The sequence below is a fragment of the Ptychodera flava genome, chromosome 12 (assembly GCF_041260155.1).
Source record: "Ptychodera flava strain L36383 chromosome 12, AS_Pfla_20210202, whole genome shotgun sequence".
In the NCBI taxonomy this organism is placed as follows: Eukaryota; Metazoa; Hemichordata; class Enteropneusta; family Ptychoderidae; genus Ptychodera; species Ptychodera flava.
Window position 1 is genome coordinate 35,649,842 of NC_091939.1, and position 16,503 is coordinate 35,666,344.

Here is a 16,503-nt window from a genome sequence, read left to right on the forward strand (position 1 = left end):
TGGAGAATTGAATGTTAAGTAACAGTCAATATTCCAAACAGCACAAGCTCCTACAATGAGGCTGGGCACAATATTATGTGGGGACGTTCTCATGTAGTGGAGAACAAGTTTCTAATTGTCAATTGTGTTATGATGTGCAAGCGTTATGTGTGCGTGGAGTCACTTTCCATAGGACTACATTGAGAATTGCTGGACAAGTGACTTCTACTATTGTCATCTTCATGAAAATTTGCACAAAGCTCAGTCAAAAGAAATAAGTAATAGAGATAAAATAAAAATATATGGTCACCGCAACAAATTTAGAGATAAACAGCATTGAATTATTTCACCCATAGAGAATGCATTGGTGAAAAATGCTGACTCAGCATTTTTCTCAAAAAAGTTAAAATTCATGGTCGTCTATCTCATCAACAAGCACAGTGACCCATATATTTTATTATACATTTGGATTATACTTACATAGAAGAATTCAAAAATTGACAAGACTTTCATTTTTACTGCTCGTACATCATTAACCAACCAAAAGTTAAAAATTCCATTAAAAACTCAAACTATGACCTACATACCTTTACTAGTAACCCATTGCTATGTCAACTTTACAAGTTGCATGAATGAATGCCTCATGTATAATGAGCAAAAAGTCCTCCATAACTAGGGTCAGAGATTTAAACTAGGGTGGGTTGGATTACCAACCAGAGCAGTTTTTTTTTAAACCTTTTCATAAGAAACATGAAATACAGACGAAAAAAAAGCCAATTCAAACTGTACGTCTTTTACAGATCATGGACATTTTTACTTACTTGACTTGCAAGGTTAACTCTCATGATTGAGAACAATGTCAATTCGATGTGTTCATATCCAATCTTGTTGAGTATATGGATATCCCTTGTCTGGTCTTCAGTTACTACCTGGGTCAGGTGGCGCCACAATAAGGGATTACCATTGTTCTGCAATTAACAATAGATTAATAGATCGTTTCACCACTATTTAGTGTATTACTACATCACAGTCCCTCCATAAGTGACCGGTGTGTGGAGGGACTGTGACTACATGTTTCATTTAATTTTAGTTGAACTGCAGATGCATGGATCTGAGACAACGAGAGCAAAATTGTACACAATAACACTGCTGTCTCAAAGAAGTTATCAAACTATCACGTTCACCACAATTTAGTGTATTACTACATGTATCATTTAACTTTTTTAATTTAACTGCATATGCACTGATCTGAGACAATGACAGCAAAATTGTACACAATACAGTGCTGTCTCAAAGAAGTCTTCAAACTGCATCTAAAAGTGTGAACACTTCTGGCCAAAAATGCATTAGGAGTGCATAGCCAGAGAAATTTCAGTCAAGTCAGTGGTTGAAGGATGAAATTAAAAAGGCCTGTGATGTCAATGGTGACTGAGCATGACTTCACATTGGCCCACCCTTAAGTCCCTCACCCAAAAATAATAATATGATATACACAGCAGAATTAATTTACATACCCATAGACTTCGTGATTTCCGATGAGCTTCTGAATTAGCGAAGCTATTTCTTGCTGTCTTTATGAGATGTGGAACATCAGAGAAAATATACACCATTCTTTCTTCGAGAGAGTAGCCATTGGGAGCCTTGTAGATCAGCATGTCTTTTGGTGCACCAGGAATTCTGTTCATTTTGTGAAACTTCAGTTCCACGTCGCCCCGTCACTAGTTGATGCTATTACCTTCAGTCCACACGTTATTTCAAGATAGCCAATGACTTCCCATAGAATGAAAGGGAAGATGTTGTCGGCTGTGCATTGACCTACTGTTGGATACATAGTAAGCAACACTTGCACCAAACCTGGTTGAAATTCCTCGAACCATAAATACAAGTACATGAGTAGCTAATGGAGGCAGACTTCCTTCTCTACTACATCTTGCCAGATTTGATCTTCATTTACGCTACCCAAGTTGACAAAACCTATCAACTGTCCAGTGTTCTTGTCAAATACTAAGACTGACTTTATTTTCATTTCATTGTGAAGTAAAACAACATACTTTTGGTGTTCTTCAAATTGCTCTGCTTTACTCTCAGCCCGTATTTCTTCAAGTACTTTAGGGTTAACACCAACTTCTGGTCTGATATAGTTTGAATAGTCATTTAAGGTTCAACTGCTTGGCAGTTTGACAAAACCAGAGTTCCTTAGTGTTTCATATGCTCCAGATGAAGCAAACGTCAGGGAAAGACACCACCTAATAATTGTTGGGTACCAACGCATTTGTCGAGGATCGGTACACCGTGCTCGTTTTAATTGTTCTTCCCAAAACAAATGTTGAAAAGAGTTTCTTTGAATTCTGTACTGACTTCCTTTGACTTCTCCTCCAGGATGGCAGTGAAATCACGTGAAAGGTCCTAGTCCAAAGTTACACCTTGATTAATCAGTTGGCTGATGAGGCACTGGTGGGATATCTTGAACAAAGTTCTCTCCTTTTGCAAGCCATTCGCTCGCTCCTTCAATTCTTTGCTATCGAGATATCTCATATTGGTTCGACTGGATGGACAACACCGGTCTTGGTCTACCTGATGGGTCTTCCTATGCCCTATGGATCTGAGATTATTGCGGTATGCTTTGCAGCCATTGCATCTGTTACTTGTTGTGAGAATATTACATGTGTTACTTCTGATGGTTTCAAAATATTGGGTACCTTTCTAGTGATTTCCCACTACAATTTTCTCTTTTTTCCCTGTCAATATTGGGGGGGGGGGGGAGGAATGGCTACGTTCCACAAACTGCGAGTTCCGTTTACGAGGTCAAATTTGCTAAACAAAGTGCAACGGAAAATAAGTGAAAATCTGCGTCAAAAATCGTAAAGTGAAAATACTCATCTTATCACAGTTACTTCGTCATACAGGTAAAGCTAGATTTGATGATTTATGGAGAAAACGGGCTATAAATAGTGTAAACAACTGTGGCAAGATGTCTCCCACCGTGTAAAATGACGCTACCCAAGCTGCGCAACAGCCATTATTGTTTAAGGTGTGAACGACCTGCCCCGTAAGTCTGGTGCGTGTTGCTTACAGCAGCCCGTTGCCAGACTGGTGTGTGGAGGGACGGTGGCATAAAGTATAATTCATGCTCAGAAAGACACGACTCAAACGTCGGGGGAATCGGACAATGATCATGTACCGTATGCTCAGTAATACATTGTCAATTGTTAATGGTGGCAAAATTGTAACTTTGGAAGATATTTCAATTCAGAAAAGGTGATCACAAAACAACCCTGAAAAACTGCAATCAAATTAAATAAGTAGCCATAATGGTCAATTTTACTGGTGGTCAGCAAATCATAAGCCTGCCACGCTGGAGAGTCCACACAGAGGTAGTTCAGCTAGCGGGTGCCTTAAGCCTGTTTGTGGCAAGGTTAATATACGGTATGTGAGTTATTCTGTAGATTTCTAAATCCCTGCTCACAACTCAAACGTAACATCTTGTATTTAATAATTTTATTATTTCTTCTACCAGGAGTGTGTGCCAAAATGGTATGCCCTATACCCTCTGTAACCACTGACGATAGATGATACATACAATAGAGCCCTCTGTGTGGACTTGATGTATGATGTAGGCTCTGTGCTCTCTTTTGATGATGAAACAATAGCCAGTGCTATATGGTACTTGGACCATTTTATAGTGGCATGTGGTACAGTCCGCACAGAGGTAGTTCAGCTGGCGGGCGCCTCTAGCCTGTTTATGGCAAGGTAAATAGACATGAGTTATTCTGTAGTTTTCTGATTTGCAAGTCCATGACTGCACATGATGTCATGCACTGCGCATAAGAATTTCTAACATATGAAAGCATTGTGTTCAATCACCAGATGTAATACCAAAGATAGTAGATATGAGTCTTGCTTCGGCTATCTTGAATTGGTGATATCACTTGAGAACAACAGTTCTTGTTTACAAGAGACAAATGAGTTGAAAGGGGAGCATTCAGTGTCTTATATACCCATTTATTAGCTGGTTTGTGGTTTTATTCAATTATCAGAAGGTAATTTCAGTACTTGCATGTACTTAATATCATGTAGGCAGGCACCTTAACATACAATTGTTATTAAAATCCCGTGGGCCAGTCAATTTTAGCTCACATTTCATCAGTACAACTGAAGAGCTTATTAGCTAGGTTGGTTGAATCTGTATGTATCAATGTACGTGTACCTGTCAATCCTCATCATAAACTCAAGAAACTGCAGCATGTATTTTGTGTACAGGTGCGCCCAGGGTGGATATGTGAATTTGTTCAAAAGAACATTTTAGTAAAATATATGCAAAATGTGGTTAAAAAAAGGCAAATGGTACAAATTACTAAAAGTCTGTGACCAAAAGCGAGATTTAGTTTAAACATTGTATGCAGGTTCCTTAGGTGAAATTTTCATATTAAAGTTGGACAACTTTTCCTGTTTCTCATAAAAAAAAAAATCTTTGCAAATGAATGTCCAATTGTTTTGAAACTCAGCATCCATATGATCCCAGAGTTTGCCTGTATCAGATTTGTTCAAATGTGGTAGTGAAAATTTCATTTTTGTGTTTTGTGGGCAATTTTTCTCATTGTTTGTAAAAAAATAATCTTCTCCAAAACTGCTCATTTGATTAGGTATGCATATTTTTAGTGTCAATCTTAATTTAGTCCCTGCAAATTGTGGTGAAACTCAAATATTTTTATGACAATTTCCAATGCTTCCACTTTCAGCTTTGTTCCTACAGTGACATAACCTGCGATATTGTTATTTTAAACTTTTGCTGTTTTGGTCCAAAGCAAAATCCTAAATATCTCCTTCTTCAATTGCCTGGTCCAATTGCAAAAGAGAGAGAGCCACTACACATTTCACTTTTGCATTTGGTGTGTTGTTCCATGCTCAATTGTAAACAGTAATTTGTTGTAATGAAGTGAATCATTTACGAACAGTATGCTAATGAGTAGTAAAAGTGTATACTTGGTGAAAACCGGAATATAAAGCGCAAGTCAGAATTATACATGTTGGTCATGATTCATGCAGAGAGAACCATTGACACCCAAGCCAATTAATTGTTTGTCAAAAACATTTTACCACAAGGTGTAATGTTTCTTTTTGATCTGCTGGCCTTGCTTTCAGTAAACACTGTAACTATGCATTATTCAAATGCATCACCAGGTGGCACAAGACCACGAATTCACTTCCGGGTTAGTTACCAACGAAGATAGTACAGACCTTGAAGTTTTGATACCTGCATGGATGCTTTTTTAGTTTGAACTTTAATATCATGAATTTTTGTAAAGATATTGCAGACTGTCTGGCTGAAGCATTCAGTGGTAATATGTGGAGTTCTAAGGCCCATAGAAATCATAACAATAAGCCTGAATTTTATCGAAAACACCACTGAGGGCGCTATTTTCATCGCTATCTCAAAATTTCCGTGGACTTGCCCACACAAAAAATTCATCAGTAGTCAAGCTAGCATTGACCTAACACCTGTTAAGAGGATTGGTGCCGCTGAATGTTTTAAAATAGGAAAATCAAGCTCAGCCTATGGGAAATTAATTAGTGGTCTTGCGCCTAATTGACGGCACCAAGGAAGCCCTGTAGGGGACATAATTCAGTACATATGATGTCCTATGCTGAAAAAATTACTTGTCTGATAGCTTTGTAATTTGGTACAAAAGTCCTGAGGGATGTTATTAGATACATTTTCTGCTCAAAGTGTTGGGAAGCCCCAAAAGTTTTATATTTTAGGTAATTTTCTCAGTTTGTGACCTTAAATGACCTATACCAACCCGCAGGATATGTTGTGAGACAGTTTCGAAGGCTGTGAACATAATTTTGTCACATTTGGTATCGATTTGTAGTAAAATTTGATCTAGAAAATAAAGCTGAGGTAAATTTTTTCATTGCGGATCAATTTTTGCAACATTTCAATGTAAGACACACAAGAACTGATGAGAAATTTGGATTCAGGATAATTCCAGATGTCATAATCACCGCCCACAGTAGAACATGTACTTGCCTTTATCTCGTAATATTATGTAACAAATTAAAGAAAAAGCCGTCGTAAAAATGCCACAGCGTGATATGACCGCGCTGACCTCGAAATACGCAATTTGACCTTTAGCTGTTTTATGACCTTGCGTAGCCAGACACAAAAAATATTCAGACAAAGTATTTCTAGCTATGACCTGGCCTTTCGAATGATATCATTTTTGTCCGAAAATTCTGACTAAACCTTGTAAAAACTTAATTTGAAAACAATAGAGCGCTCTTTGAAAAGTTCTAGACATTTTCATGGAGAGAAAATTGCATGAAAATACTCATTAATGTCTCTTCTAAATATTATTAATGTTGTAGTTAATTTGGATAAATCAGAGACTCATTGTAAACACATGTAGTGCCATGCCAAGCTTGATAATAAAAAAATAGCAACGTTTCGCTGGTAACAAATACAGTGTATCGGCAAAATTTAACAATTATCATTAACCTTGATGCTGTATTACTTGTTTTCAACACTTTTAACGGGGTTCTGATTATTTTTAAGAAGGATAAAGTGAAACCCCAACCCCCCCCCCCCAAAAAAAAAACCCCAACTGTTCGTTTCTCATGTAACAATGTTAATTCCCAGCTGCGTGACAGGATTGGAGCTAGCCTTATGCTAGGGGTGTCTGTAAATGTTGTAACTAGCCATAACGACTAGTAACGACCAGAAACGAGCAGTAACGAGCAATAACGACCTAGAACTAGACAGAACGAGCCAATAACGAGCCATAACGAGCCAAAAAAATATGATCTGTCCATACATTAATCTACAAGCGCAGTTCCCGCCAATCCTGGAAATCCCGCCCTCTACGGCATGTTTGGACATGGTGCGGCCCGTTACCAGTAACGAGCTGCAGCGTAGCAATTACGGTCAATAACGACCAGAAACAAGCAGTAATGAGCAATAACGAGCAATAAGGGGCCAGAACAAGATAGAGCGAGCCAATAAGGGGCAATAAAGAGCCCCCAAAATATGATCTTTTCCCCAATGGATTACTCATGCTAAGGGACAGAAAAGAAATTATAAGACGGGAGGGCTGATGTTTTTCAACATGACGCTGAGGACAAAATAGTGAATTGTGAACTTCAAACGTGTTTCCATGAAAAATAGTAATGTACATCAATTTACGTGCTCAAAAAACCATACCATGAAACTTTTAAAGAATAGCTTTATCCTTTGAAAATAATCAAAATAAAATCAAATAAAGTAAACAGTTGCACAAAAACCCTCCCTTCCCACCCCAAGGGACTGATTTCTTTTCCCTGTGGTTTTGTAAGGGAAAAATTGTTTATAGTTTATCCCTGGATTACCATGTGAAGTGAGGTTGTAGTTTTGGCCCGAAATTCACATATCAATTTTAAATCCCACATATTCACTTCCAAACACCACATTGTAATTGACAAACATTTACAAATGCAAAGACATAGTCAGTATTGTATCGCAAAAAGAGTCCATGCTTTTCTCATAGATTGCCATATAGTAGTGTAAAATTAGAGAAAAATCATATTTCATGCGCAAGTGGGTTAAGGCATGGGCGTCAAACGTTATCATGAATATGCATTAGGGCTCATGAATATTAATAAAACAACATTACCCACACATGAGATAACAACAGAAAATCTCTAAAATCATATCACAAAGTTCCTAACTTGAACATCATCGAGCCAACGAAGTGACAAAGGACACACTAGTGTTCACAACAAAAGATAGCCCATAAGCACTGTGTGGAACTTCGAACACATAGAATAGGCCGATCATCGCGTACAAACGAAATCCATACATCAGCCATCCTGAGGCCAAAGTCCACGGCATGAGGAACGGGGTGAAAAGGGTTAATGAACAGAGTCAGACACAAAACGATCCAAACATCAGTATTCTTGCTTCCCTGCAAGAAGAATGCAGAGATCAACAACATAGATACAATATAAAATTAAGGAAGAGATGTGCTTATGTCATGGAGATACATTTGGTACCTCCATGTTTATATAAGCCACTAAGGAACGAACTTGTAGGAAACGTGGGGGTCAAAAGGTCACGATGGTCTGAGACAAACTTCCACGTCTCACCTTGACTATAACAACCAATTTGTTAATTTTCTCACTAACAACCTTACCGGATACAGACAGAAAACACATAAAAGCACAAGCAAGACAAGAGGGATGATGTGTGCAGCCACTTTCAGCTTAAAATTACAAATGTTTCAGTAACAGGCGACTGGGTCATGACCTTTTGGATTGCTTGCGAGATGGCCTAATCGCGCACAAAGCGACCAGATTTCTTTCGAAAATTCCAACTTGTAGATCGCAATTTTTTCCTGAACTTTTGCTATCCCCAAACTAAGGCTTAAAATATCTTTACAACAATACCTTAAACATGTATGATTTGGTAGCGTTTTTTTAAAAAATCACCGAAACTCAACCAAGAATTGACTTTTCCTACAAATCGTACGTATTTGGCGCAAATTTGAGGCGATTAACTCAGCAATTTCTCTTTGTAAAGGATGTTGATCGATTGTCCTGAACCCATTCTATTATCATACGCCCAAAAAACATAGTTTAAATGTGGTTTACAAGTTGGAATATGCCGATAAATAATATACGCGATTTTGGCGCGAAAATGTCAATATAGAAATCACGTGACACCTTTTATGCAAATTTAAGTGACATAAACTGAAAGAGCTATCAAAACTACGTATGTGTACCAAATTTCATCAAAATATGATCAGTAGTTTTTGAGAAATAAAATTCAGCTCGAAATTCAGTCTGGACCCCTGCTGGACCCCTGCCTTAACTCACTTGCGTGCACACACATGCACTTCTTACCTCCAAATTTCTATATAAAGTACATTATCAAACATATACAAATGTAGGGATATCGCTTGTTTTGTTGGGGAATTTATCAATGGTTTGCCCAACAGACTCCGGATTTAATTTTTAAAATGGGGCCCTCCCCTCATAATCTTTCTCCAGTCCCTTACCATGATTGCCGGCAAGGGTCAGAGTTCAGGCAAATGTGGTTTCATGAATGCAAAACGGATACTACGCGCGCTCAAGTTTATAAGCTCTCTGGGAATTGACTCTTCTGTCTTTTTATATCAACAATACATAAATGAATGTGAATTTTTCTTTTTATTCGAAAAATGTTTATCAGGCTTCACTCGTACGCCACGTGTTTACTGAGCACTGCCGCAGAGGTTTCGAGATTGTACAAAGCATGTCGTAGAGGGCAGGATTTCAAGGACAGGCGGGAAGTGCGGTTGTAGTTCACTTTATGGACAGATCATTTTTATTTTGCTCTTTATCGCTCGTTATTGGCTCGTACTTTCTATTTCTAGCGCGTTATTGCTTACTCTAAGAGCACTGTTGCAGAAGTTTTTGGCAATACCAAACGTCATAGAGGGCGTGATTTCTAAGCTTGGCGGGAACTGCGCTTTTAGTTTAATTAAGGGACAGATCAAATTTTTTTGGCTCGTTACGGATCGTTATTGGCTCGTTCTGTCTAGTTCTAGGTCGTTATTGCTCGTTACTGCTCGTTTCTGGTCGTTACTGATCGTTATGTCTAGTTACCACATTTACAAACACCCCTTATGCTAGGGATAATACACCAGACGGCCATACAGTGACCGTGCGCTGAACACTTGAGACTTACGCCGATCGACCACATTTTGAGATAAAGAAAATGTTGTGTTTCCTCAACAAAATGGAGCCAAAATGATACTAATCGGAGTAAATAGATATCCTGGTGTCACTTACTTGCCTATATTTAGTAATATTATGTAACAAATTAAAGAAATGGACGTCGTAAAAATGCCACAGCGTGATATTACCGCACGTCGAAAGACGCAATTTGACTTTCAGCTGTTTTAATGACTTTACCCATAAATCATTGCGTGTCTGCGTAGCCAGACACAGAAAGTATGACCTGGACCTTCGAGTGGTACCATTTACGTCTGGATTTGAAAACTTATAGCGCACATTTTGAAAAGTTCTAGCGATTTTCGTTGGAGAAAATTACACCCAAATGTTCATTAGTGTACCTTCTAATTATTAATGTTAAAATCAATTTGGATGAATCAGAGACTCAAGAGGGGTAAGAGTGTTTATAGTGAGACTGCCGATGGCCGCGTGAACTTTGACTGGTTAACATCAGTTTACACATGTATTGCCATGCCTAGCTTGATAATAAAAGATAGCAAATTTCCATTTCATTTTCATTGCAAATGGGGGAAAATCACAAAGGAATATTCCTTCCTCTGTCGACGGAAGTAAATTCACTTATAGCTTTGTATGGTTGTTTAAAACAAATGGGAACAAAAAAATACCAAATGAACCAAATTAGCTTTCAAACATGAAGAGGAAATAAAAGAATGAGAGAAAATGGACAAACAACAACAAACGGAATACTTAGTAGTACTTGAATAGGTCAATGTCAGTGTATAACTTGGCGAAACCTTTAGATTTTTATGCCTTACCTTCTGTCAACAATCAATTGGAAATAACCAGTCTCAGTCTTGTTTTTTTTTTTTTTTGTGAGTGTGTGTGTGTTTTCGTTGTTGTTGTTTGTTTGTTACATTTTTTTTGGGGGGGGGGGTGTCAAACCCAACAACCTCCAGCAACAGTTCGTATAGCTTTGTCGCCTATATTTATAAAATGGTCGCGTGTTCCAAAATGTAGTGAAATCCCTGTAGACTATTATTACGTGGGACCGTTGCGTGGATAACAGACGTCGACTACCTGCGCATCATGCGCATCCGCAACTGGCTCGTGTGCGTAGGCTGTTCACCCTAGGTGTGCGCGAGTTGATTTGTTTTAGAAACGGCATACTGATTGCGTGATATAAATTAATTAGAAATTCGTCATTAAGAAATGCCCCTCTTCTTTATGAAAAGCCCTGTATCGCAATGATAGGGGTACACTTTAGCACAGAGCTAGCTGCAGAGGAGCGGCGCAATCTTTTGATGGACCTGTTTTCCAATCTCATCGTCCGGCTCCTTTCTAGGCCGTTTTCTAACCGTGCGCAGACAACTATTAAACATACGGTTGAAAATGCTGTAGATAATTTCATTAGATTGTTAACATCCCCATGTGCCAAATTCGTTTGCATGGGCTAAACTGACAGCGCAGCCACTGTTTAAACTTCATTGTTTTGAGAATAAATTCAATTGACCCATTTTATGGTTCTTCCGACGTTCGCATTGCGTAACCTTTCAACTTTCTAGTGACCTATTTAGAGCGGGCACTATTGCACTTTGTTTAGCTCAGTGAAACAGTAACTTAATTTGTGCGACTGATACACAACATTTATGACCAGGCAATTTCAAAGGTTCGGTTTTGAAAGGGGAGGAAGAATAAAATAGACTGCAGAAAGCAAAAGAATAGGTTGTGTTGTGTTGTGTTGTTTTTTTATTATCTATATGCATGTCATTTTTTTAAAATCAAAATCTCATCGACAACGAAATTTAAAAAATATCATGGAGTTGTGAGTGTTGATCCTGAAATGGTAGTCTATTCATGAAATCTAAAGTTTTGAAGATTCTCGCTAAACTAACAAAATTTTAATTATGGAAGTTGATGACAGCAACCGATGGTCGGTGACACGATGCGCTGATTTTCACAACGTATGTGTGAGTGTGTGTGTGTATGTGTTTCTACTTAGATTTCGTGCAGGCTACTTCACACAAAACTGTGTCACTATTAAAGTTTTGGGTTAGCAGAAAAAAAACGACTGGAGAAATACGGAAAATTGCCTAAGATTGTTAAAATAAATCCAGTGGCCTTCCAGGCGAGAGCCAGAGTATGTAGTTCTAGCGAATAAATCTGAATTTTATAACTTGAACGACCAGATCAGAATTTACGGCCATTGAACGTTCCCTTACGCTCCTTCCTTGGAGTTATACACCACAAACTATTCAAATTGACATGCACCTAAGTATCCCAGCATAGCGTATTTTGTGGAGAGTGACCACATACCGGTACATGACGCGAAACTCGTCAACTTTACGTAATGCGTAAGTTTAAGGTTTAGCTTCCCCTACACCGTCGTACTTGTTTTCTAACTAATTTTTCACAATAAAGATCACCTTTAAATACCAACATGTGGTATATTTCTTGATAGCTCTATATTTGAATTTAACAATAACAATCATGTTAATGGGTTAAAATTTTCACGTATAATGTTTGGATCCAAAAATGCTCATTTTTGAGTTTTTTTTAGGTTGAATTAGGTTGGAAATAGCTACAGCAATGAATGGCCTTTTAATGATCTTCAAAAACTTCCGTACGCTTCCTAAAATACTGTGTCTACGATTTTTCCTATTCGCTTTAGTTTTCTCGCAATTAGCTTCGAAATTTAGAAGTCTCCAAATTCATGAATAAATTACGGTCGCTCCAGTCAAACAAAATCGCAAATAAAGCATTTAAACATGTTGACATTATCTATTTCGTTAGGTAGCATGAAGGTTGGATAACCGGGATCGTATTTTTGTACAAAAAAATTGAACTGGGAAATTCAATCGCGAAGAAAATTGAAGAAATTTGGATGCCGATACCGCGATCGCCTTCACTGAGCGATGTCCTTTGTTTACAGAATAAACATGGGAGGGCATGTTACAACCGATAACGTAGTAACTAACCGATAACGTATCAAACTCGATAACGTAGTAAAAATTTACCGATAACGTAGTAAATCAACCGATAACGTAGTAACGAACCGATAACGTAGTAATTTTTTCTAACCGATAACGTAGTAAAAATTTACTGATAACGTAGTAGTTTTTCCTAACCGATAACGTAACAATAAATTTACCGATAACGTATCAAATTGAAGTATACTGTTTTCGTGATATTACTCAGACATCACGAATCGAATTTCATCAATTTTGGAAATGTGAACCAATTTAAAAGTATTCCCGCAGAATGAATTAAAGATACAACACATATGAGAGTGTCTTTATTGACACACTTTCTAAGTTGGGAGGACTTGGAAAAAGTTTTCAATATGACCGATTTTAAAATTTCGTTACTTACAACGTCAGTATATCAAAATGACAATAAGCCTTTACAAAATAATCGTAATCATACCCATCCGTAATCTGATAACACTAGGTAAAAATTCGTAATACACTAGTTATAAACATAGACACAAAACAGAACAGACAGTAAAGCACCGGTACACACTCATGTAACTCTCATTCTGGGACTGAATTACAGGTAAATCTGGACTCATTGCTCAATTGAATTCCTTATAATCACAATTCATTAATTTTGGAAATTACTCCTGTAAGCAAGCCGAGTCAACAGATTTTGTAGACAACGTATTGCTTTTTCTTTCCTTTTTATCCTTTCTGTTGTGATTCACGTCGATTCACATCTTATTACGAAGACATCTCAAAATTATTGAGTAGCCATACTCAGTATAGTGCTAATAGAAAAAAAAACCGCTTAGGCCAAGAAAAATAGTTTGTTTCAATCGAGACCCGCCATGTCAACCTTTTTTTCTGCTCATGAGGAATATGTATAAAACAGAACTGTAAACAAAATAACTGACACCATAGACACCCCCTCCACTGTCTATGCTGACACTAACATTCCATTCAGAACAGTACACATATGTCACTGTTATATTAAGCTGTCAAAACTGTGCATTGCTGCACTAAAAGTCAAACCGCAGAACTGTTGCTATAAAAAATACTAAACAACACTACTGTACATTGATCTCTGCGTGCATTCCTATGTCGTTTTCATGTTTTTCGCGCATTCTTTTTGGTTGAAGAGTAAAAGAAATGAGAAGAAAAAAAACCGCGTCACCGCATCAGTTTTGCAATGTCTAGGATGAGAAACAAATATATTTATAACAATTTACGCTAAACGGAAAAAATTAATAGAAGAAAAATAAATTTAGTAAGAGACAATGTGATGACAAATCGATCTATAGATCTATCTATTCACCTATCTATTGACCATTTAATCGAATTGATCGATCGATCTATCGATTAATTGATATATCTTTCTATCGAATCGATAGATCCTTCGTTCTATCGATCGATCTGCCCATCAATTTATCTATCGATCGATTGATCGATCGATCGACCGACCATCTATCAAATATCGATAAATAGATCGGTCGATCTATCGATTGAGTGATTGATTTATCTATCGATACATTGATCGACCTATCTATCTATCTATTTATCTATCTATCTATCGATCTGTCTGTCTATCTATCTGTCTATCTATCTATCTATCTATCTATCTATCTATCTATCTATCTATCAATCGATCTATTGCTCCCCATGATTCGCTTAATCAGATATTATCAACTAATTGATACGTTATTAGTCGTTTTGATGTGGTATTGGTTGACTACTCTATGTTGTCAGTCGGTTTAAGCCGTTATTGTTCATTGATACGTTATCGGTAAATTTGTTGATACGTTATTGGTTAGGAGAAATTACTACGTTATCGGTAAATTTTTACTACGTTATCGGTTAGAAAAAATTACTACGTTATCGGTTCGTTACTACGTTATCGGTTGATTTACTACGTTATCGGTAAATTTTTACTACGTTATCGGGTTTGATACGTTATCGGTTAGTTACTACGTTATCGGTTGTAACAGGGCATGCGCAATCATTTATGCCGTTCATACACAGGCCATTGAAACGTCTCTGAAACGGTTCTGGGCCAATACTGGCACAAAAGTCATGTATGGACACTCCGAAGTGGTTCTGAAGCGTTTCAGATTTGAGACGGTTCAGTCGGTCGGACGGTTCAGTGGGTAATTTTTCTCATGCCGCGTAGTATGAGCTGAGCTTTCACAGTGTTCACGTTGGCTCATGAGTGTATTTTCCATATTTTCACTGCTGTTTTACGTACTCACATACCTCTAAAGGTACTTTACGTCATAATCCTGGTCATTCCATTTTCATTACGTTTTTCATTAGTCAACAATCTATTTGACAACGCTCTGTCCGCGTTTACAGCTCCACGGGGATGACAAACTGTTCCCCGGGCCAATGTGTAATGCCGTCAATATTGAATTTGACGACTGTTGATATGAAACAAAATAAATCGTCTATTTTACATGAATTTGAAATGGACGATTAGGGGCGGTTCAGTATTCTTCATTTCTTATAGTGATGGGTCACACTGTTCTGTTTATAGAAAAGTTAACGCCGGCAAGGTTTTAGCAGACAGTAAACACAGCTCATTTACTTCTTTTGTCGTCATATGTTAGCCATACGGCAACACAATTTTTCGGCACAATTTTTAAGAGTCGTCTCCCCGGGGTCGTCTCCAAGGGCAGAAACTTTGTCTGAACATACTCATGTCCGCTATCATTTTAAGAATTATGCATTTTCCCACCCAACCGATCGGCAAATTTTTGAAAACCGGCATTTTCCAAGTTTGCATTACGCCATTGTGGGTAATACCGCGTTGTGATTCGTCAATTTTTAATTGGCTAGGGTTGTGGTGCGTGACATCATCCGCAGTCAAATTATGTTCGCTAGAGCATGAAGTTGGACCCATCGATACTACGATCCGACTTCCTCAAAATTTCTGTGATCGTCCATTCGACTTTGTAGCGAAATAATGAACACTTAAGTAACCAGAATATCACAATCATTCCATGTGGGAGTTCTCTCGTCATTTAGGCGGACATAATTTGGAATGGGAAGAAAATCCCGTCACAGATCGATCGCCCCTATTTTCACATCGCTACTCCTTGAACATTTGAACACTTCCACGAAAAATGTGTCACTTCAAGGTTTCAGTTTCTAAAACATGCGGCAGGGGGTAGAGTTTGTCGGAGGTGGGTGGGGTGTCGAGTTGTCCTGTTACCGGTTTGACGCCTGTTGAAACTCTAAACTCTAAGCCTGTCGCATCAATCGGAACATCAAAGGAAAATGTAGTCTATGTGTTCCTTTCCCAGGACTTATGGCTCGTCAGCCCTAAGTTCCGGCCATTAACACATCTCCCCAGTTGCATCTTTTTCCATAATCGGATTTTTTTTTGTCTGCGTGTGTCATGGAGGTAATTATACCTCCATGGTGTGTACCAACAACAAATTAAAGCAAAGTACAAAGACAAAACGACAATTAAACAAGATACAAAACTCAAAGACAGAAGCGAAGAAGTAAGGGCGATGATGTTGTGAACTAACAGTTCAGAAATCCCTCCGTCTTTAGCAGACTCGGAATTCAAATTAATTATAACAACAATACAAGCATTTTATCTGAATATTCTGTCTGAAGTTAGAAGAACGATAAGTCCAACAAACAAATTCTCTATTAAGTCTGTCCATGAAAGTAGCATAGTGTATGGTACTTCCATGGTCTGTCTGTCATCTGCAGCGCCGTTATGACAATGACCTTGAAAGGCGGTCAACGCACTTTCGGGGCATTCCCGTTCTCGATACAGTTGAATTTTGTTCTGCTGACTTACTAGCCACACATGTACATGTACTAGCTA